Consider the following 21765-nt stretch of genomic DNA (forward strand, 5'->3'; position numbering starts at 1 on the left):
TCATAAATAGAACATGACAGCCTATTTTTTTGGCTTTTCATTTGCCATTATTAATTACCTTCAAGCCCAAGAAGCAGACACCAAATAGAGCGAAGAGAAGGATCCATTGCTGTTTTTCTAATTCCTAGTCTAACATACTTTTTTTCAAAATAGTTCTGAGATGGGCCTGCTAAGCATTTTGTTAAAAGCTTTAAAAGGAATCATTATAAAAAATGCACAGTGCTGCATAATTAAATGACATTGTTGACATTTAGCACATCATGATCAGGTTTTAATAAAAGGGGGATGTGCCTATAAAATCTCATAGAGTTTTTTAAAGAGGTAAATAATCTACAGACACTTGCCTTTTTAAAATTATTATGGGAAACTAAACCTCAGGAGACAAGTGAGTTGCAATAAACAAAAGCAGCCAACCTTTCATTTACCTATTTGTATTGAAATTGATATACAATTACTTAGCATTTCTTTAAAAAAAAAAAAAAAAACCTTGCATGCATTTTCCCCAAAGAAAGATATTAAAATTCCAATACCTGAGTATGCACATATAATACTCCCCAGAAAATATTAAGAAAATCAATAAAGAAATCAATATCAGTCTGGAGTCTGCAAGAGTTGCAAAATACATTGATGGTTTCCCTTTCATGTGTTTTGGAAAACTGATTACAATTGCCTGATTACTGATTCTTAGAATTTCATTTAGAACTTTTTCTTCGTTCTTCCTTTCTTTAAGACTCAGCAGGGACGTGAATCTGTGAATTAAAATCCAGAGAGTGTCTTTTAGAGGAAAAAAAAAGTATTTTTTTCTTAAGAATGAAAAAAAGTATTTTCACTGCCTTATTAGTAAGTAAGATATCGAAAGAGAAAAACATCACAATGAAAGTTTGGTATTATCAACATCAGGTAGAAAGAATGCTCTGTGGACTAAAATAAAAATTAAATATATGCTAAGGCTCTCAGAACTTTTAGTAAAAAAAAAATCAAACCAATAATATTGCTAGTCTCATTTGTAACATTTTAGTGTCAATTTATGAACTCATATAGATACTTAATATTGCAAGCTCAAAAATAAACCTTCTTTTGCCCCTGTTTGACTTGCTCTGTAAGGCCACAAGTCTAAACGTCTAAACCAAACTGACTCCATGACAGGCTTTAAGTTTCCCCTCTGAACTAGAAGGCCTGAGTTTCCCGAAACTATCAGGCAGTTACACATTGCCCGAGACAGGAGAAACCACCCTTGCAACACCCAATCAGGAAAGTCCAGCGACCACCCTCCACATTACTAAGGGAGTGGCCTGGAGATAGAAACTATAGACAGGACCCTGTTACCTAATGTTAAAGTTAACCTGTTAGTCGCCGAACAAGACCCTAGGCTCGCTCTGTGATTGGTTGAATTTAAAGGTACTCTAAATGTTGTAATTGGATCCCGCCAAAAGTAACGAATACTCTAGACAATGTGTATGGTCAAACCCGCTGTCAATGATGTTGAATAATTATGATTGGATCACTGTTCCCATGTCACAACTTCTGTAACTTCCCCCATCTCAAACCCCATAAAAACGCTACTCAACCCTTGTTCGGGGCTCTCAGCACGGACCCATACGCTGGTTAAGTCTGTAAGCCCGAGCTTAAGCCCGTAATGAAGCCCTTTGCCTTTGCATGCGTGACTCGGTCTCCCTGGTGGTCTCTGGTCGGTGAGGATGCTGCGATCTGGGTATAACAGTTCTATCTCTTGCTCTCCTTTACAACACAATTTAACTTTTTGAAAGGGTTTTCAATACTTAAGAGTTTTCCAGTTTCTCTCCTTCACTCTCTCTGAAACCCATCCCTGTCTTTTTTTCTCAACCATTCCATGGAAACTGCTCTTGACAAGATCCTTGATGACTAAGTTCGCTAAAAACAATGGTTCATTTTTAGTTCTCATCTTGTAACTTCTCAGTATTGAATCATGTGCCTGAGTTGACCAATTCCTTCCCTTTGATAGGTTTATTCTAATGTGTCTCCTCACTTCCCATTATGCTCTTAGTTGAACTGCCACACTCATTACCCACTGTGCATATCAGCACATCAAAAAAGTTTTAAAACACAATTCAGTTCATGTCACTGCTCTGTTCAAAAGCCCACAGTGGCTATGTATGTATCACTCACAGTAAAAACTATACCTCTCAATGTTCGATAAGTCTCTTTATAATTTGTTTCCATTAACTCTGTGACTGTCTCTCCTACTCTATTTCTCCTTTTATTCTGTTCACTCCATCCTCTCTAGTTTTTTTTTTTTTTTTTTTTTTTTCTGTTTGTTTTTTTAAAACTCTCTAAATGTTTTCATCTTAGGGTCTTTGCTTCGGGTTTTCCTTTTGTCTCTCCCTCAGATATCCTATTTGGTCAACTCTTCCATTTCTTTCAAGTCTCTCTGTCTTTCACCTGCCACCCCCACAGCACTTCCTAAAGTAGTGTATAATATACTTAGTTCTATATTTTTTGGGTGGTCTGCTTTCTTGTCTCTCTCCGCTGAAATGTAAACTCTATAAAGAAAAGGAGTTTTTTCTCTTATATTGACTGATATACCCCAAACATAATAAGACAATAGCTTCCAAACTGGTGGCACTCAATAATATCTGCTGAAGGAATAAGTAAATAATTCAGGAGAATTAAAAAAAATAAAATAAAAATACAATAATAATAAAAATAATAAATTAATGAAAACAGTGTCTGTTCCTTTCCTGTTTATTTTTTATTTGCTCTCTACTAGAGTTCATATAAAACACATATACCATATATCATCACTTTCCTTAAACATCATCCTCACTAGGCTGTGAAACCTCTGAGGTCAAATGCTATTCTGATTCATCTTTTATACTGCATGGCAGCACAGTGTCTGGTACATAATAGAAACTTAAAATTTAAGGACACCAAAAGCATAAGAGACAAAATAAAAAATATATAAATTGGACATTAACATTTAAAATGTTCATGCTACATATCAAGAAAATGAAAAGACAAAACACAGAATTGTAGGAAATATTGGCAATTGTAGGAAAAACTGGCATCTGATAAAGGACTGATATCTAGATTAGCTAAAGATTTCTTACAATTCAGCAGTAAAAAAGACAAATAATCCAATAAAAAAATAGACCAAGGATTTAAAAAGACATTTCTTTTCAAAATATATGCAAATAGCCAGTAAGCACATGAAAAGATGCTCCACCACTGGTTATGAGTATGGCTATGATCAAAAAGACAGATGATACCTTAGTGAGGATGTGAAGAAACTGGAATGAGAAATGGTGCAGTTGTTTTGCAGTCCATCAAATTGACAGTCCCTCAAAACTACCCTATCTCCCAGAAATTCCATTCTTATATTCATACCCTAGAAAATTAAAAAAACAAACACATGTCCACACAAAAACTTGTATACTAATGTTCATAGCCATATTATTAATAGTAAAAAAATAAAAACAACACAAATATATCACATGATGAGTGGATAAGTAAAATGTGGTATATTATTTGGCATCAAAAAGGAATAAAGTTCTGATACAGACTACTACACAGATGAACTGTGAAAACATTATGCTAAATGAAAGCAGCTAGCCCATGAATACAACATGTTATTTAATTCCGTTTATATGACAAGTCCAGAATAAAATCTATAGAGATGGAAAGTGGTAAAATGTAGTAGGGTAAGGAGTAAGTTGGATTGGGGAATGGATGCTATTGATTATGAGGTTTCTTTTCAGGATGATAAAAATGTTGTAAACAGATTTTGCCAATGTCGGGACAACTCTGTGAGTATACTAAAAATACTGAATTGCACACTTTAAAAGAGTCAGTTTGGTAGTATATGAATTAATCTAAATAAATATGTTAAAGATAACTATAAAATAATAAATGGACAGCAAAGTCATGACATAGTCTTGCAATGACAACCCAGTTTAAAGTAAAGCTGAACGCTGACAATTTACTTATAAATTTGGACAGGGAAGAGTCAACTACAGTCTTTGGACACCAGTGTTTATATCCTTTTCGATATATCACTGTTGTTATTTGTGTAGGAAATGGATAGAGGAACGAAGTCTGTGTGATTTTCCTTATGTTTTTAGGTCATATGATTTCATCTGATTAACAGTGCTTATATCATTACAATGACACATTCTAACAGTATTTTAAACGTATATTCTTATTTATTCAGTTTGTGATTATCCATACTGATGAAGGGGAACAAGAATAAGGGGAATCAGAAACATTCATGTTAGCCTTTAAAAATTATGTACCTTCTGTTCTAAGAGTTTCCAGTATTATAAACAAGCTGTTAAAACTTTCCAAACCTTCCTGTTCAAAATCTTTTGCCTGCCCTTTAGTTTAACTCATCCATACCCACTATTTCCCACTCTAGACAGAATTAAGCAGGAGGATTAACAAATATGAAATAGATTATTTAAAGTAAAGAAGCTCAATCTATAATCCAGAAAATTTATTTCAATTCATGATTCTTTATCCACTTTATTTTATTATCTTTATCTTATCACTGCCCTTGGAAGAATAAATAATTAGACAGATCCAGACCCGACACCAAGTCCCCTCTGTCAAGTTACTCAGGGACCACTGTGTAAACTAGACTGTTCTGCTTGCCAAAAGAAAAAAAGAATAACTTTCAAAAGAGAATCATCCTCCTTTAGCTTGAGACTAGGAATCCGAAAGTAAAGACAAAGAAAAGAATGATTTCTTAATTACTTAGTTTTAGCCCCCAAAAAATCTTTTTTTCTTTCTTCTGTATATAGATGTTCAGTTTATTCACTCGTGGACTCGCTGGTACTCCACAGTAATGTTAGAACCTGCCCTCACTCATCCCTTTTTAAAACCCAAACTACGTACCCTCTCCAGGCAAATCTCCCATTCTTACTCATCCTTTTTTTGAACTCCAGTGGGAATTAAATGCTGCAGCCTGAAGCCTTGCATCCACAGAAGAGAGGTTTTGACTGATCTGACAGTTCTTAAGGTAGTCTGAAAATTTCTGACCATAATTATCTGCCTCTCAGTCCTCTCTTGCCCCCATGTTTGCCTCTTGCAAGCCTGAATTTGATCCTGGGTTCTGTTGTGTTCTTCTGCCAAATACATTAGTTTCCACCTCTGCTATGGCTGTTGTCTTTGAGTGTTTTTGTATGATTTTTCTCTGCTCTCATTTACTGATACTATCACATTTTGCTTTGGATATTGCAGAAATTCATGAAAATATTCCCTTTTTAACTGTTTTATCAGCCTTGCAGTGACTTCAATTCCATCCTTTTTAACCCCTTTTCTTCTTCTTCATTATGGTTAATGGGATTACTTGTTAAAGGGAATTTTTCTTTCTGAGCTAAATGGGACAAGGACTGGGGAGGCAAATAGCTGTGCTCTTTCCACCGTCTTGAACTGGAATCCTTTGGTAATATTATATATATTCATTTGATTTCATGAACATTTCCTCAAAGTTTGTACAAGTACCTGAGGAACTGTAAAAAGGGATTTATTTTATTGCTGTCTGCCAACTTTACTTTCTAATCTATAGTGGCTGTATCATGCCCTACCTGCTCCCTCTCAATCTCTCCCTCTATTAAATCTGAGCACTTGGTTCTAGCCCTATGTTTTCTTGTATGTTATAGTATTAGAAAGTGTGATGATCTGCCTGTTTTATATTTTCAAGAAGACAAGTCCCCGAATGTGATCATTCTGAAAATAAATTTCTATTAAGAACAATAATAAAATCCACGATAAAGCTTATGCAGTACAATCCCTATTCCTGGCTAGTGGCAAGAGTTCAGTGTTTTACTGTTTCACCACATCATGCTCAATATACTGTCTCAAACAGTAAGACCTTATTTTTCCAGCAGACATGATTCTTCTCGTAAGCCATATATCCATTTATTTCGAGATTTTATTTTAAAAGTAATATCTACACCCAATGAGGGGCTCGAACTCACAACCCCAAGATCAAGGGTACATGGTTTACTGATTAAGCCAGCCAGGCACCCCTCCTATATCTTTTTTTGTTGTCAAACATTATCTATTATTTTCTTTACAAATGATACAACAAAACAAGTCTTTGTGCAAGATAGCCAGTGAAACTTCCACACAGAATTTTAGATTCTAGCACTGCTTATATGTCCATATATTCTTCATTAAATCAAAAGAGATATTGGTGTCCTGTATTTATATTCTGCCCACTATTTTCTCCTTTCCTGTACCTATATGCCTATATGCATTCACATATTAGAAACTAAGTAAGTAGGAAGTAGCACAATCCCCTCATATCCATGCACCAGACAGTGATACATTTCCTCATCAGTCATCATGTGTACATGATAAGAAATAGGATAAATCACAAAGTGTGCCTTATCTTCTTTCATTCTCCCTTGTTTTCTGATTTCCTCCTTGGTGGCTATCTGTGTCAGCAACAAATAAATCAAATAAAACTGTGGAGGATTTGTAACTATAATTAATTAAGTGAGCCTAGGTATCAGACATCAAGAAACTTAATTTATTTCATTCTTTTTTATGGTTGTTGCTCATGGGCTTGCATGTTTACTCTCTGCAAATCATTATCTATACTCACCTTGTCTGAACAAGAGCCTGTAGGAAGAGAAGGAGTTAGTTCATTTAAATAAAATGTGACTTTATTAATATCAGCAGGAATGGTGGGATAAACATAATAAAGTCTACGTGACCTCAAACATTATCTAACATTATCTAATTGTTGAATGGGGAAGAAAGGGTATTCTTTAAAATATTTTATTTGCTATATTTACCAAAAGGACTTGCTAATTTAACAAACTTTTATATGGCTAGAAACATTTGAATTATGAGAAGATACAGACAAATACATAGATTTTAAGGTAATTACTCTTCTTCTAAGCACCTGAAAGCATAAAGATTTTGTGTTATTTGATACTCCACTGAAAAAAAAAGAAAATCTTTCTAGTTGGGACTTGTAAAGATGTTAGACAGTTGTCACTCATTGGCAATACGATCTTCTAAAATTGTTATGCATAGTGTTTTTTATTGGAGAGTATTTAATGGAGAAATCATGTTCTTGAAAGACAGAAAATAAAATAAATTTGAATGATGGTGTAAATTTAATTTTGAAACATATCAAATCATCATATAAGTACTAAATAAAATGATCAAGTATGAATTTTCCTAAATAACTGTGTTGACTTTTCATAAGTACAATATTTAAGCAAAACTGAAATTAAGTGCATTTTCTATTTATAAAGATTCTTATAGTATATTACTACACTGTCACTGCATATAGCTGAGGAGAGTGAAAAATAAATAAAAATATTATTAAATATTATCAGCACAGTAATAGAAATTTGTCTTTATTGTTTTGACAAACTATAAATCACTTTGTAAGCTTTAAACATATATATCATAAAGTAGAATATTTAAATATATTAAAATCTAAACTTTTCACTTCTGTCTTTGAAACAACATGATTACATAGGAAATAAAATACATATCTTAACATTAAATATAGTTAATATCTTCATTATAAAGTGAATTAAATCTCATTGTAAGTAACATATAAAATCCAGAAAAAGTATTATTACCCACTGTCCAAATACATATGGATAAAAATTTGTAGGTGATTATACTAGTGGCCACTAATATTTCATACCTCTTAGTATATTCCTAAATGAGCTTGTCTCTGTGATTTGCTTTGGTAAATAGACATCAGCAAAAATGATGCAAGCTGAGGTCTGATAAACACTTCAGGACTGGTGATTGTTTTCTTGAAAGAGTGCCACTGCTTTGTAAAAATCCTGGGCTATTCTTCAAAATTAGACCACATGGAGGAGAACTAATGTACCCTGACCTATGGCTCCAGCTAACTTCTACCCATCACTTAGGGTTAGATCACTTAACCCTAAGTGGCTAGATCACTGAATCTGGACAATGTGACTTGAGACTAAACTGTCCATCTAAGTTCATCCCAGACTGTACAACAGCAAGCAAATAAATATGGTCATTGTTTTAAGTATAAGTAACTGAAACAGAAACTGGAATTTAAATCTGGGATGTAACCCTTCAAAAATATTAAACATATGGCACTGAATTTATGAGTGTGCACAGAGTGAAGGTAGAGGAATGGTGAACAGAAAGTTAGTGAAAGTTGAAAAGACAGCAAGGAAACCATTACTGGAGGTTTAAATGAGGATTCTGTAGTGGCAAAATGATAGGAGAACATGTACTGAGTCATTGGGCTTCTTTTGCCTGCACAGTCAGAGAGAGAGAGAGGTATAGAAAGAGAGAGACAAAGTGAAGAAAGAACTGATTAGTTTTCAAGTAGGATTTTGAGGATATATAGAGCACCTAAAAATTGATGGGCCAAAAAATAAAACTCTTTCTCAACCCCCTTCTGCCTGCTTAAAACAAAAGATTCTCAAAGAAATGGCTTCACAGAAAGGATCATTCAAGAGTGTTAAGACCTTAGAAATGTGAAGTTAATGTCTGAATACATGAACTTCCTAAGCAAGGGAATAAAACAACCTCTAAGAATTTTGTAGATACTATTACACACAAGTCTAACAAGCCCAAAGAATATGGATATGGTTTTTAGAGCACGTTATAAGCCATGACTAGATTCATAGGAAACTGAGAATTTTTTATGATAGCTGTGAGTCTGGATACAAAAGATCAAAAACAAGCCAAAATAAAAAGTGGCTTCTGGACCATCAACTTTTAGCAACTTTTAGCAACTTCAAAAATCTACTCACCTTCATATGCACCCATTCCTGAAGAAAATGGAAATACATTTCAGAGGACAGAGCCAAACACTCAGAGGGTAGAATCAATACTAAAGAGAATAAAACATTAGGGACCACCCCCAGGGAACAGAACAGGATGCTAATCAAGAAATACTCCTTGCCCTTAGAAGAGGAGACCCTGTAAACCTATGTTTGGCTAGATTTCAGGATCACTACTGAGAAGTGTTTAGTACTAAAGTCTCTCACTCCTCTCCTTTTTGAAAGAATTCAATCAGCTTTTATGGTTATCTTGCCTTTGTCTAGAATGGATGCTTGCTTGTTTCCTTGTTTTTGGTTTTGAGATCTTAAGATCAAGAGCAGCTGTAACTGAGAAGCCTCATCTTCACCCAGACCTGATGAAGATGAGCAGATTAGGGAATTCAGGGATGATAGAGCCGATGTTCATCAGTCAGAGACCACCAGGATACACCTTGAATGGAACAGGGTGGGTTTATCAACTCACTCCACTGAGAGAGTATGCACATTATGGGGAATCACAGGGCATCTCAGTAAGAGGATATTAGAAACTGCTTATTGTATAGGATTTGGGATTGTGTTCTGTGATTTGAGAAAGGATTTCAGGAAGGGAGGTTTTGCTCTGAATTTAATTTTCTCAGGAAGTAGATGTGATTTTAAGATTTGATATCTTAATATTATCTAGAAGGAGGAAATACTAGAGTGAAGCTAAAGCTATCACTGATAAGTAATTAGTGCATGTTAATTTTAGCCAGAAAAGGGGTATTTGCATCATATTGATCTTGTTTTTGTCTGTGTTTAGACACAATTCTGTAATAGCAACTTTTTGTCTGTTTCATTTCATTATGGTTTCAAACTGTCCTTATCTTGTGTTTGTGTTCTCTGAAGTTATGTATTTTCACCAGAAGAATACTGCAATCTAGCTGAAAATACCAAGACAGCTCCTAACAACACTGTGGCCCACATGTTAGTATCCAGATCCGTCCCTGGTCAAGAGCTGATTTTCTCTTTCTTGTCTACTTGTCTCCCCTCTTTAACTCTAGAGTTCTATCTCTCTAGATAACATTAAGCTTTTCAGTCTTAAAGTTATTCATACCTAAAAGAGCACTAGATTTAAAGCAATCCTCCACCCCATTTTCTTGAAAATCATGAAAAGATGAGATATTTTGAGGGTTTAGGGAGAATGTGAGTGTATTTTGCATATGAAAGAGTTTTTAATCATTGGGTTCAGAGAACAGGTTGTGCTAGATTATTGCATTTGTGTTTCCCAATAAATCATACCCATGGATATCTACGTCCTTTTGGAGTCCATTTCCATATTGATTGTGAACTTGATCATGTGAGCTCAATTATAATTTATTAGATATGCTTTTAATAAACACCCAGCTTATGAATAGATGTCAACAATACAAACCAGATAACTTAGGCTTATTATCCTGCACTACCTGGCATTTTTATTTGCTATCTTTTGAGCACACCGATCCACATATGAAAGTGCACCTGGTTTTGCATACAGGTTTTTGTTATGAGAAGCCCTTCTTTACACATTTGTTTTATTCTGTAATCCCTGTAGTTGTAAATTTTGCTCATTTCTCTATCCATTCTAAACCTAATTCTCTTATTTATAACATATGATTAGAAAACTCTAAATCTTGGGCACTTTTTCCATATTCAACCTATGAATGCTTGATTTTAATACAGCAACACTGTAGATGAATTTTCCAAAGGTATCTCATAGATTTAGCTTATCTAAAGATCTGCTGGCCTTGGTTACTGCTCCTAAAGAGCTACCAGATTATTACAAAAAATGTATTTTATGAAGTAGCATATGAATGAGGCTTTGAAGCCAATTAGGTAGTTAATGTGGATTTATCATTTTATGGGCCTTTAACATAATGTGCATATTTTTTTCTGTCTGTGAAATTGGGAATGACAGGGTCACTCACAGATTATTATTAAGTTAAATAACATAACACATGTAATACTTCAGATATTTTATATACATAGCATTAAATATGTTTATGAAGAATGGGTAGGATTTGAATAGGCAAGAAATGAATGTTAATTCTAGGCAGGAGTAAGCAAGTAAGCATAAAAGTGGGAAAGTCTACAGTCTACATATGAAGAGACTAATGTGTATAAAGTACATTTTATAGCGTAAGTAACAGTGTTATACCCAGATCGCAGTATCCTGAACGACCAGAGACCACCAGGGAGACTGAGTCACGCATGCAAAGGCAAAAGGCTTTATTACAGGCTCGAGCCCTGGCTCACAGACTTTACCAGCGCAGTGGATCCCTGCTGTGAGCCCTGAGCAAAGGCAGAGTAGGGTTTTTATGGGGATTGTGACGGGAGAGTTACAGAAGTTGTGGCAGGGGAACAGTGATCCAGTCATAATTATTCAACATTATTGACAGTGGGTTTAACCATACACATTGTCTAGAGTATTCGTTACTTTTGGCGGGATCCAATTACAACATTTAGAGTACCTTTAAATTCAACCAATCACAGAGGGAGCCTAGGGTCTTTTTCGGCAACTAAGGGGTTAACTTTAACATTAGGTAACAGGGTCCTACCTATAGTTTCTATCTCCAGGCCTCTCCCTTAGTAATGTGGAGGGTGGTTGCTGGCCTTTCCTGGTAGGGTGTTGCAAGGGTGGTTTCTCCTGCCTTGGGCAATGTGTAACTGCCTGATAGCTTCGGGGAAGCTGAAATTTAGGCTTTCTAGTTTAGAGGGGAAACTTAAAGCCTGTCATGGAGTCAGTTTGGTTTAGACTTGTGTCCTTACAACAGTAACAACCTACAGTAGACTTACTAGTTTTATCTGGGATTTGAAAACAGTCCTGAATGTCACTTTGGCACTCTAAATCTTTCTTTTCTAGAAAATGTCATTTTAACTAGTTGAAAAATGTGAAGAATTTTTAGTCCAGAGAAACAAGCCATGGAGCACAAGTTTCATGTTGTAATGAAAAGGACTATCAGGTGGAAGAGATTTTTCTTCTGTGTTGTTCAAGAAAGCAAACTTAGCACTATCAGTTTAGTTTAAATGCAGGCATATTTACCCACAGAACAAGAAATTATTTACTGTGCATAGATATCTGTCAAGAGAAAGGGCTGCTATAATAATGAAATGTTGCTCATTAGAATTAGAACAGCAAAGAGTGGAAGAAAAACCACAGGTCCTGTAGAAAGTATTAATATAGGATAGGGATTAGGATTTTATGTGCGTAAATGAGCCTTGTTCAAGAAAGGAGGTACATAATTTCATCAGATTTTGAAAAGGAACCATAGCTTTAAAAAGGTTAAGAACCACACAAATACAGTATTGGACTGAGATGCCTCAGTGAGACTCTTAAGCTCCCAGGGGCCAGTCGGTGTTTACAGAAAAATACACAGATGTTTCAACCTTGGCATAAAAACTAATTTTATTGTGGCATAACTTGATTTTTCTTAATTCATCACTCTGGTGGTCTTTTCTCTCTATTTTGATATCTATCACTGTGTTTGCTTCATCTACTTCTTGTATTTTAATTCTCATCCTGGTCAATTGAGCTATCTTTCAGCATTTTTATTTTGTGAAGCTTAACATTTATCTCCCATCTTTTTAACTTCACAATGGCTTTTAGACTGGAATGACTGAAAGCCTCCCTTCTGAACCTTTCTCCCAACCTCCCACACCCCCCACACTTTTTTCCCCTAATCTTTTTTATTGCTTTCAGTGACAGGTTTTACTTTGGTTGTCATCCTTTTGAAAAGGATATTTTTTTTTGGTCTGGCAATTGTTAAGTCATGAACCTTATCTGTAAGTCAAAGTCTGTTTTGGGAAAAAGAAAAAGATTCTGAAACACAAAGCAAGGTTAGGAGAGCAAACTGTGACTCTTTCATTTGAAAATTATCTTAACTTTTTAGGCAGGGAGTTTTATTTTTATTTTATTCAGTTAATTTAAAGGCATTAAAAAAAACCCACAAGCTATAAATCCAAATAACAGTATGATACACTGAATCAGGCAGACCTAGTGGTATATTTCTCCAAAGGTTACTGTATTAGGATTCTCCTAGGGTGTTAGCATGTCTATGATACTTTAAGTGACTCCTTAAATAATCAAGTTTCAGAGCCAATGGGTATGGCTACATAATCCATATAAATTTGTAATCTTCTGTAACTCCTTTAGTTATCTGAAAGCATTCAGATCCCCATGTCCTTTTATTCTTCCTGACCTTTAAAATCACCAATCCTTGGCTCATTTTGTCGATTCAAGACAAGTCAGACTCAAGGCTGTCTTCCATGAGTCAGAGTGACAAACACTTTATCAAGGTTTAATTAGATTTTTCTCTTTACAACCAATGATTCAATATTCCTTTCATAAAGCAATGCTGAAATAATTTTTCTATAAGGGCTCAAGGGGGAATGGAGTGGGTTACCTAGCTATTCACTGACATTGTGGAATTCAAAGAAAAACAGCTCAAAGATAGGGCTGAGGTGATTTTACATGGAGTAGATAGTGTTTCATTTGCAACACAACATTTGATATATAGATTCATGGCATTATGTTTTTATCTTGCAATACTGACACTGCTGGCAGCTCAATCTGCTATTCCATGAGAACATCTCGTAGGAATTCTAGAAATTATCTGCTACCCACATAAAAACAGATAAAGCAAAGAAAAAATATTAAGGTTTATTTTTATCACTAAAACAGCACTGTACCTCCAAAATCAAAGCTTTTAAACCTCTATCATGAGTAGTCTGAAAAAATGCTCATGTATAGTAGGAACAAGATGAGGGACAATGCAATTTATATGAATGGTATCTTTTTTATGTTGACACATACATTCTATTCAGTTTAATATTTTCCTTCAAAGTCACAGAATAGCAAAGAGTCTTACTTTGTCCCCCATTCTGAATCCATAGCTACAATGCTCTGCCTAGAAAGTGGTAAAGACTGAAGATGTCAAGAGTCAAAGCCCCTGAGTTGCCTAGGGGAAGAGAGCCCAAGAGAGTATATATGAAGACAGAAATACACTTTTAGGAAGGGTTCATCCAACACGCAGACTGAAGATCCTGTATGGCTAGTGGGGGGTTAGGGAAGAAACTTATGGAGATAATGTGAGTGAAGAGAAAGATTATCTAATGAGCCACTAAGATACAAAAATATATATATTGTCCAATGGAAATTTATGAAATGATGGAAATGTTCTACATTTCCACTATTCCTAACAGTGACCACAGCCAAATGCAGCAACTGAGAACTTGAAATATGACTAAGGGAACCAAGAAACTAAATTTCAAAATTTACTTAATTTTATTTACTTTGAATTTAAATAGTGACGTTTGGATAGCAACTATATTATTGTACAGAACAGATCTAACATATAACTAACTAAATGCACTAATGAAATTGCAGTTTGTGACACTGAAGGAAAAAAAAAAGTTCTAGCAGTGTAGGTAATTTAAAGAGTCTGATGACTTTTCACTTCAGCCCTTTACAAGACAGTTTTATTGAATGTTTTGTCCCTTTAAGCATTACCTGATTAGGGAATATTTGAAAGATTTTGATGCAGAAAGTGGTTTTTAAAATTTTATTTTAATGAAGTTAAATGACTGATAAAGGGACATTGTCAATAAAACTGACTGACCTGCTTTCTAAGATCTCCTAATAAGTACACTCCTCATCTCAACTTCATACTAGTGATCATAGGAGGATTAATGATTCTTACAGGCCACTTGTTGAACTGTGAGTGCTTTTAGCTAAATTTTTTATTGATATGTCAGAACAATATACTGAACATGAAATAGGAAAAAAAAAACTGCAAGAAGGTCAGAAAGACTGGAATTCCAATTCACACTAGTAATATGAACTGAAGACATGTAAATAAATATTACATTTATTTCCATTGTTAAAATACTGTGAACTCTGTGGAAGCCCAAAGGGAAAGATAACAGTATTAGTAAAAATTGCCAGATTTAAGTAAGAGCCATGCTTTTGCTTTTTATTATTCCTTTTTGATATCTCAGTATGACCCGGTTCCAAAAGAAAATATTTAAATCCATCCTTTACTTGCATTTATTTTTCATTCCTTGCTCAATTATTCATGTAAAAAATGATGTTTAAAAGGTGACATATACATGCTAAATTGAAATTGACCTATGCCAACCAAAATGATTCTTCACCCCTGATTATTCAAAAAAGTTTGATTTCACTGGTTCTATTAAAAACAAACAAACATACCTTCCACTTTGAGGAGCAATATGCAGTGAAATAATATAAACCTGGATTTGCAAATATACTAAATTTCTTAAAAACAGTTACTTGCTAAAACTTCTTAAACCAACTACTTGAGTAGTGTCAAAAGTGTGCATTTTAAATACACACTTAAGTAAGATGTAAGCAAATTGGGTACTCTAGATGATATGGAAAATTCCTAGAAAAATGCAACTTAGCATGACTGAATCATAAAGAAAAAAAATGTGAATAGATCAATAGCTAGTAAGATGGTTAAATCATAATAAGAAACTTACCAAAGAAAACTCTAGGGCTAAAGAGCTTAATTGGTAAGTTCTATCAATTAGTTAAGTCAGTCTTTAGATTGAGGCCATTAATTACTCTGATAACAAAGTTAGATAATATATTACAAGAAACTAAAACTATAAACCAATGTCTCTTATAAATATTGATGCAAAAGCCTCAATAAAATATTATAAAACTGAATTCAACAGCAGATCAAGTGGATTATTAGCCATGAAAAAGGAGGACAATTCCTGGAATGCAAGGATGGTTCAACATACACCAGTCAATAAACGTGATACATCACATTATCAGAATGAAGAATAAAGACCATATGATCTCAATAGATGCAGAAAAAGCATCTGATGAAATTCAATACCCATTCATGTTAAAAACTCTCAACAAATTAGGAATACAAGGAATGTACCTCAACATAATAAAGGCCATAAATGACTGATAGGGAAAATCTATTATAAGATGGCCGAGAAGAGTAATAAGAAAACACCTGTCCCTGATCAAAGACTCCCCATTCTAGGCTCTTCTTCCCACCCTGCTTATTGCAAGCATTAATGACAAATACGGAAGTAACCAGCTATAAATTGTTCCCTCTGCTAATGCTCTAGGCTCAGACCCCTGGAGAATGATCTCCTCTGAGCCCACTGGTGTAAAATAAACCTCATGCCTTCCAAGATCTCCACTTGGTTCTTCTGTGGGGTGATCTAGACCAGATTCTGTAACATGACAAGTCCACAGACAGCATCATACCCATAGGTAAAAACCTGAAATCTTTTCCTCTAAGGTCAGAAAGAAGACAAAAGTGCTTACTCCCATTGCTTCTGTCCCACATATTATTGGAAGTCCTGGCCAGAGCAATTAGGCAAGAAAAGGAAATAAGGGGCATCCAAATCAGGGGGAAAAAAAAGGAGTTAAACTGTCTCTTTGTCAGTTACATGAACTTATATGTAAAAATAATAACTCTTTATTAAAACTAATAAATTGTCAGAATAAATGAATTTAATAAGTTTCAGGATACAAACTCAATATACAAAAAAATAAGTCATATATCTGTAGAGTAAGTTTTTTCTTCAGAAAAGGAATAAAAAAATCCCCAAACAAATAATTCAATATACTATAGCATCATAAAGAATAAAACACTTAGGAATAAATTTAACCAAGGAGGTAACATATCTGTACACTGAAGCCATAAAGCAGTAATGAAAGAAACTGAAGAACACGCAAATAAATAGAAAGACATCCTGTGTTCACAAACTGGAAGAATTACATTGCTACAATGCCCATAATACCCAAAACATCTACAGATTCAATGCAACTTATTAAAATTCTGATGACAATTTTCATAGAAATAATAATTCTAAAATTGACATATAAAAGACTACAAAAGACTCCAAATAACCAAAGCAATCTTGAGAAATATGAACAAAGCTAGAGGCATCACACTTCCTGATTTCAAGCTACATTAAAAAACAGAAGTAAACAAAACAGTATGTATAGTATTGGCATAAAAATAGACATAGATCATTGGAATAGAACATAAATCCTAGAAATAAATCCATGCTCATATAGTCAACTAAATTTTGAAAAGAGCACCAGCAACATACAATGGGAAAGGATAGCCTCTACTAAATGGTGTTGGGAAACTGTATATTAACATGCAAAGAAAATGAAACTGGACCCCTATCTTACACTATTAAAAAAAATAGCTTAAAATGGAGAGACTTAATGTAAAACCTGAAATCACAAAACTTCTAGGAAAAAAAAAGAAAAGAATGTCTTGAGATTGGACTTGGCAATGATTCTTTTACTAGAATACCAAAAGCATAAGCAACCGAAGCAAAAACAAACACCTGTAGAAATACACCAAACTTTTAAAATGTTCCACACAGCAAATGAAACAACAGAATGAAAAGGCAACCTAGAGAATACAAGATAATATTTGCAAACCATATATCTGATAAGGAATTAATATCCAACATATTCAAGATACACATAAAATTCAATAGTAAAATAACAATGTGATGGAGAGTTTGAGAAAGTCCTGAATGGATGTTTCTTTAATGAAGATATACAAATGCCAACAGATATAAGAAAAGGTGCTTGACATCTCTAATTATTAGGGAAACACAAATCAAAACCACAATGTGATATCATCTCACATCTGTTAGAATGGCTATTATCAAAAAGAGACAATAACTGTTGATAAGAGGGTAGAGAAATGGCAAACTTGGTATCTTTTGGTGGGAAAGTAAGTTGGTACAGCCATTACGGAAAACAGTATAGAGTTTCCTCAAAAAATTAAAAATAGAACTATGAGATGATTAAGGAATTCCAATTCTGAGTACAACGAATTGAAATCATATGCTCAAAATAATATCTGAACTTCCACATTTACTACAGTATTATTCAAGGTAGCAAAGATATGCAAACAACCAAAGTATCCAGCAATGGATTAGTAGATAAAGAAAATGCGATGTAATAAAGTATTATGCAAGCTTTAAAAAAATGGAAATTCTGCTATTTGTGACAATATGCATGGATTTGGAAGACACTGTGCTAAGTGAAATAAGTCAGACATAAAAAGCAAATACTACATGATCTTACTTATATGTGAAAAAAAAAACCCCTCAAACTTATAAAACCAGAGAACAGAATGTTGGCTTCCAGGAGCTAGAGGATTAGAGAAATAGATGTTGTTCCACATGAACAAACTTTCACTTATAAGATAAATACATTCTTGGAAATCTAATGTACAGCATGGTAATAATAGTAAATAATACTGTATTTATATTGAATACTTATAATTTGCGAAGAGTGTATATCTTGTGCTATGGACTTTAATATTAATGTATCAATACTGGTTCGTTAATTGTGATGGATGAATAGGCCCCACTAATGTAGGATGTGAAAATAGGAATCTGGATATGGGATGTATGGGAATTCTCTACACTATATTTGTAATTTTTCTATCAATCTAAACATATCCTAAATTGACATATTTATTATTTCTAAAAGGTATCAAATTATATAATTTAATTATGTGCAATTTACTGTAGGTTATTTATACCATAATAAAGTCAATTTAAAAAAGTATTCAGAAAAGAAGTCAAGACAATAATAGTTTCAAATTAAAGAAAGTAGAAAGGAAAAACAATTTAAAAATATGAGAACACATGAAACAGGACCCCAAATTAAAATAAAATAAACAAAACCAAATGCTGGTTACTTTAAAAGACTAATAAAATTAGTAGGCTTCAGGAATAAGGGATTAAGGCAAAAAAGGAAGAATAAACAGAGAAATGTAAAATAGGGAAAATCTTTGTGCTAATAGTTTGAAAACTGGGACAAAAAGGTAGTCTCCAAGCTTTTTATTTATTTTTAAAAAGAAGAAATGTAATATGAGTAGAATATTTAACATTAAATATGTTGAATTAGTACTTAGGGTCTATCTACTGGATTTTAGATTGGTTCAAACAACTTTGGACAATTGTTTGGCAGATTCTACGATCCCATAATTCCTCCCCTATATACATCCAATAGAAAAGTATGTTCACACTGAGGCATGTACAAGGTTACTTATAGTAGCATTATACATATTTGTCAGAAAAAATAAAAATCCAAATGTCTATCTAAGTGGAAGAGAAAATTGTGGCATATTCATAGGAAACACTGAATCATGAAAATAAACTCCTGTTAAAATCAACAAGGATAACGGGGTAATTGTGTGGAGCATTTGGTTAAGCATCTGACTCTTGATCTCAGCTCAGGTCATAAGATTGAGTCCCACATTGGGCTCTGTACTGATGGTGTGGAGACTGCTTGGGACTCTGTCTCTCCTTCTCTCCGCACCTCTCCCATTTGTGCTCTCTCCCTCAAAATAAATAAATAAACTAAAAAAACAAATGATGACTTCTGCAAACCTAGTGTTTAGTAAAAAACACCAGATACTTAAGAGTTAATTCCTGTGAACTTAAACAACAACAACAACAAAAACCAAACGAAACCAAACCAAACAAAAACCCAGCCACAATTTATCTATGCTGTTTTAGGTCACAGTAGTCATTATCCTTGAGCAAGAGGAATAGTAAAATCTAGGAATGGGGTCCCAGGGGGTTCTAGATATTGGGAATATTCCATTTCTTAGGTGGTGGCTATTTGGATTTGTTCACTTGGTGAAAATTCAAGCAACCATATCCTTATAAAAGTATTTGAGTACATACTCAAGAAATACGGCTTTCAAGTCTTCCAAATGAGGGAAAATTTTCCCATCCTCGATGGCAAATCCAATCAATGTGAGCATGACAGACATTTACTGGCCAATATCATTTGTACATACTGTGAACCAGCAATATGATTTATAATTGTTTAGAATAATTATATAATAGGGGTGCCTGATGGCTCAGTCAGTTAGGCGTCTGACTTTAGCTCAGGTCATGATCTCATTGTTCCCGAGTTTGAGCCTCATATCAAGCTGATATTTCAGAGGCTGGTGCCTGTTTTAGATTCTGTGTCTACCTCTCTCTCTGCCCCTCCCTAGTTTCTCTCTCTCTTTCTTCTCTCTCTCAAAAATAAACATTAAAAAATGTTAGAATAATCATATAATACTTATATATCATAATTTATAATTATTTGTAAAAATTTATATTGCTTGTTTATTTACATGGGAAAAGGAAGTGATACATTTTAAAACGGGTTAACAGATAGCTTTATTAGGATGGAGTGGTAGAAATGTTAAATAGTGTTTTAGACAAAACTAAAGATAAGACATTTAATGACATGGAGAACTAGCTAAAGAAATTAATCAGGATACAATATAGAGTAGTCAAGAACTAAAAATAAAGAACTCAGACATGGAGGATAAAATAAGAAGGTCTAATATTTATTTCCTCAAAAAGAATATATAGAATAAGAAAGATGCATTTAAATAATTGATTAGCATATGCTGTTTTAGAGCAATCTCTTATGAGTTTCTTTAGTTCAATCAGAAAAAGTGGTTTTCTGTATATTTACAAGTGAAAGGAAAACTCAAGGATACACTGATACAATTGTTGGGTTATTAATATTGAGAGACAAGCCATGCCTGTAAGACCTAAGACACCCTGAGGTGACACTAATGCCTGTATACAAACTAAAGCAACACTGTTCTTTTACGTGTACTTGAGAAGAATGTATTAGGGAATCATGCAACTATTTGGATAAGATAAAGAAAGTTAACGTTACTATATGAGTTTTTCTATTAAATAAAATAAATCTTTACCAGTTAGCTTAGATGTATACCTTATAAGTTCTCATCTTAGAGAAGATGTAATAATGGCATTTTAACAAATAAACTATTACTATATATGACCAAGTATCATATCTAGTATTTCTATTCCTAATTTCACTCATTCTAACAATTTCTTTGAAGCATTTTAAACAAAGGTAATTTACTTTGGTGCTTAATTCATAATTTTTGCCATATTGAATTAGTCATTTTCAGAGATAGAAGCAACACTCTACTTGAGAACAGCTTTTCCCATATATTTATCTTGAGAAAGCAAAATAAATTTTGTCAGTATTCAAAAGTTATGGTGCATAAAAAGGTGTGCTTTTGTTTTGCCTTGTTTTGTAAAGCTATTAGCTACATTGGGGTAGAAAAACAAATCTAGTAGAATTGCAGTAAGATGAAGAAGATTAACAAAAGGACTTTTAGCTATTCTGTGTCAGAACTGAAGTTATAGTATTTGTTAAATGAACTGGGGACTGTCTTGATCAATAGGAAAAAGTAAAACCAATCATTCTCACCTAAGAATTATCAGTGTTTCAGTTAGAAACAGAAGCAGCAATAGATGAACACAGTTATTCTCAGGGAGAAGACACACAAACACACACAAAATCAAAGGGAAGATTATCCCCATTTGATGTTTAACACAACAGTGATCTGTAATCATGTCAAATACACGATACTACTCAGTTACTCACTGAGGTTAGCAACAGCAGGCTCTTCACTAAATCTGAAATATAATCTTGTTCCTTGGATCAAAGGTTTTCAAAAACTATGCTCCCTGATCGTGAAATTTATTTGTAATTCTGTCCATGGTACATTTTTTTTTGAAATTCAGGGAACTGTTTTTGTATATACATTATATTTGCTAAACACACATCTGTGTGTGAGAGGGGGTAGGGTGGGGTGGGGGAGATTTCCAATATAAAAGAATTAGTAATTTACAGGTAAAAGGTACATTTTAGAAGCACATCATACTATTTCTTAATTTCACATTTTACTTTGTCAACAGTAACATCTACTAGTAGAAACAGGCAAATTGAAAATGAGTATTTCAATTATTTTGAATCTTGTTTTCTCTCAGAATTTAATAAGTTTTCAAGAGCAAACAACCTACACTATCACACTTTTCCTTCCTGTTGAGTTCTCATTTTTGATTCCCCCAAGGTGAGATAGAGGAAGAATTGCACTTCAGTTGAAAACACTGATATCAGGAAAAAACATAC

The sequence above is a fragment of the Hyaena hyaena genome, unplaced genomic scaffold (assembly GCF_003009895.1).
Source record: "Hyaena hyaena isolate Hyena2069 unplaced genomic scaffold, ASM300989v1 scaffold_1610, whole genome shotgun sequence".
Classification (NCBI taxonomy): domain Eukaryota; kingdom Metazoa; phylum Chordata; class Mammalia; order Carnivora; family Hyaenidae; genus Hyaena; species Hyaena hyaena.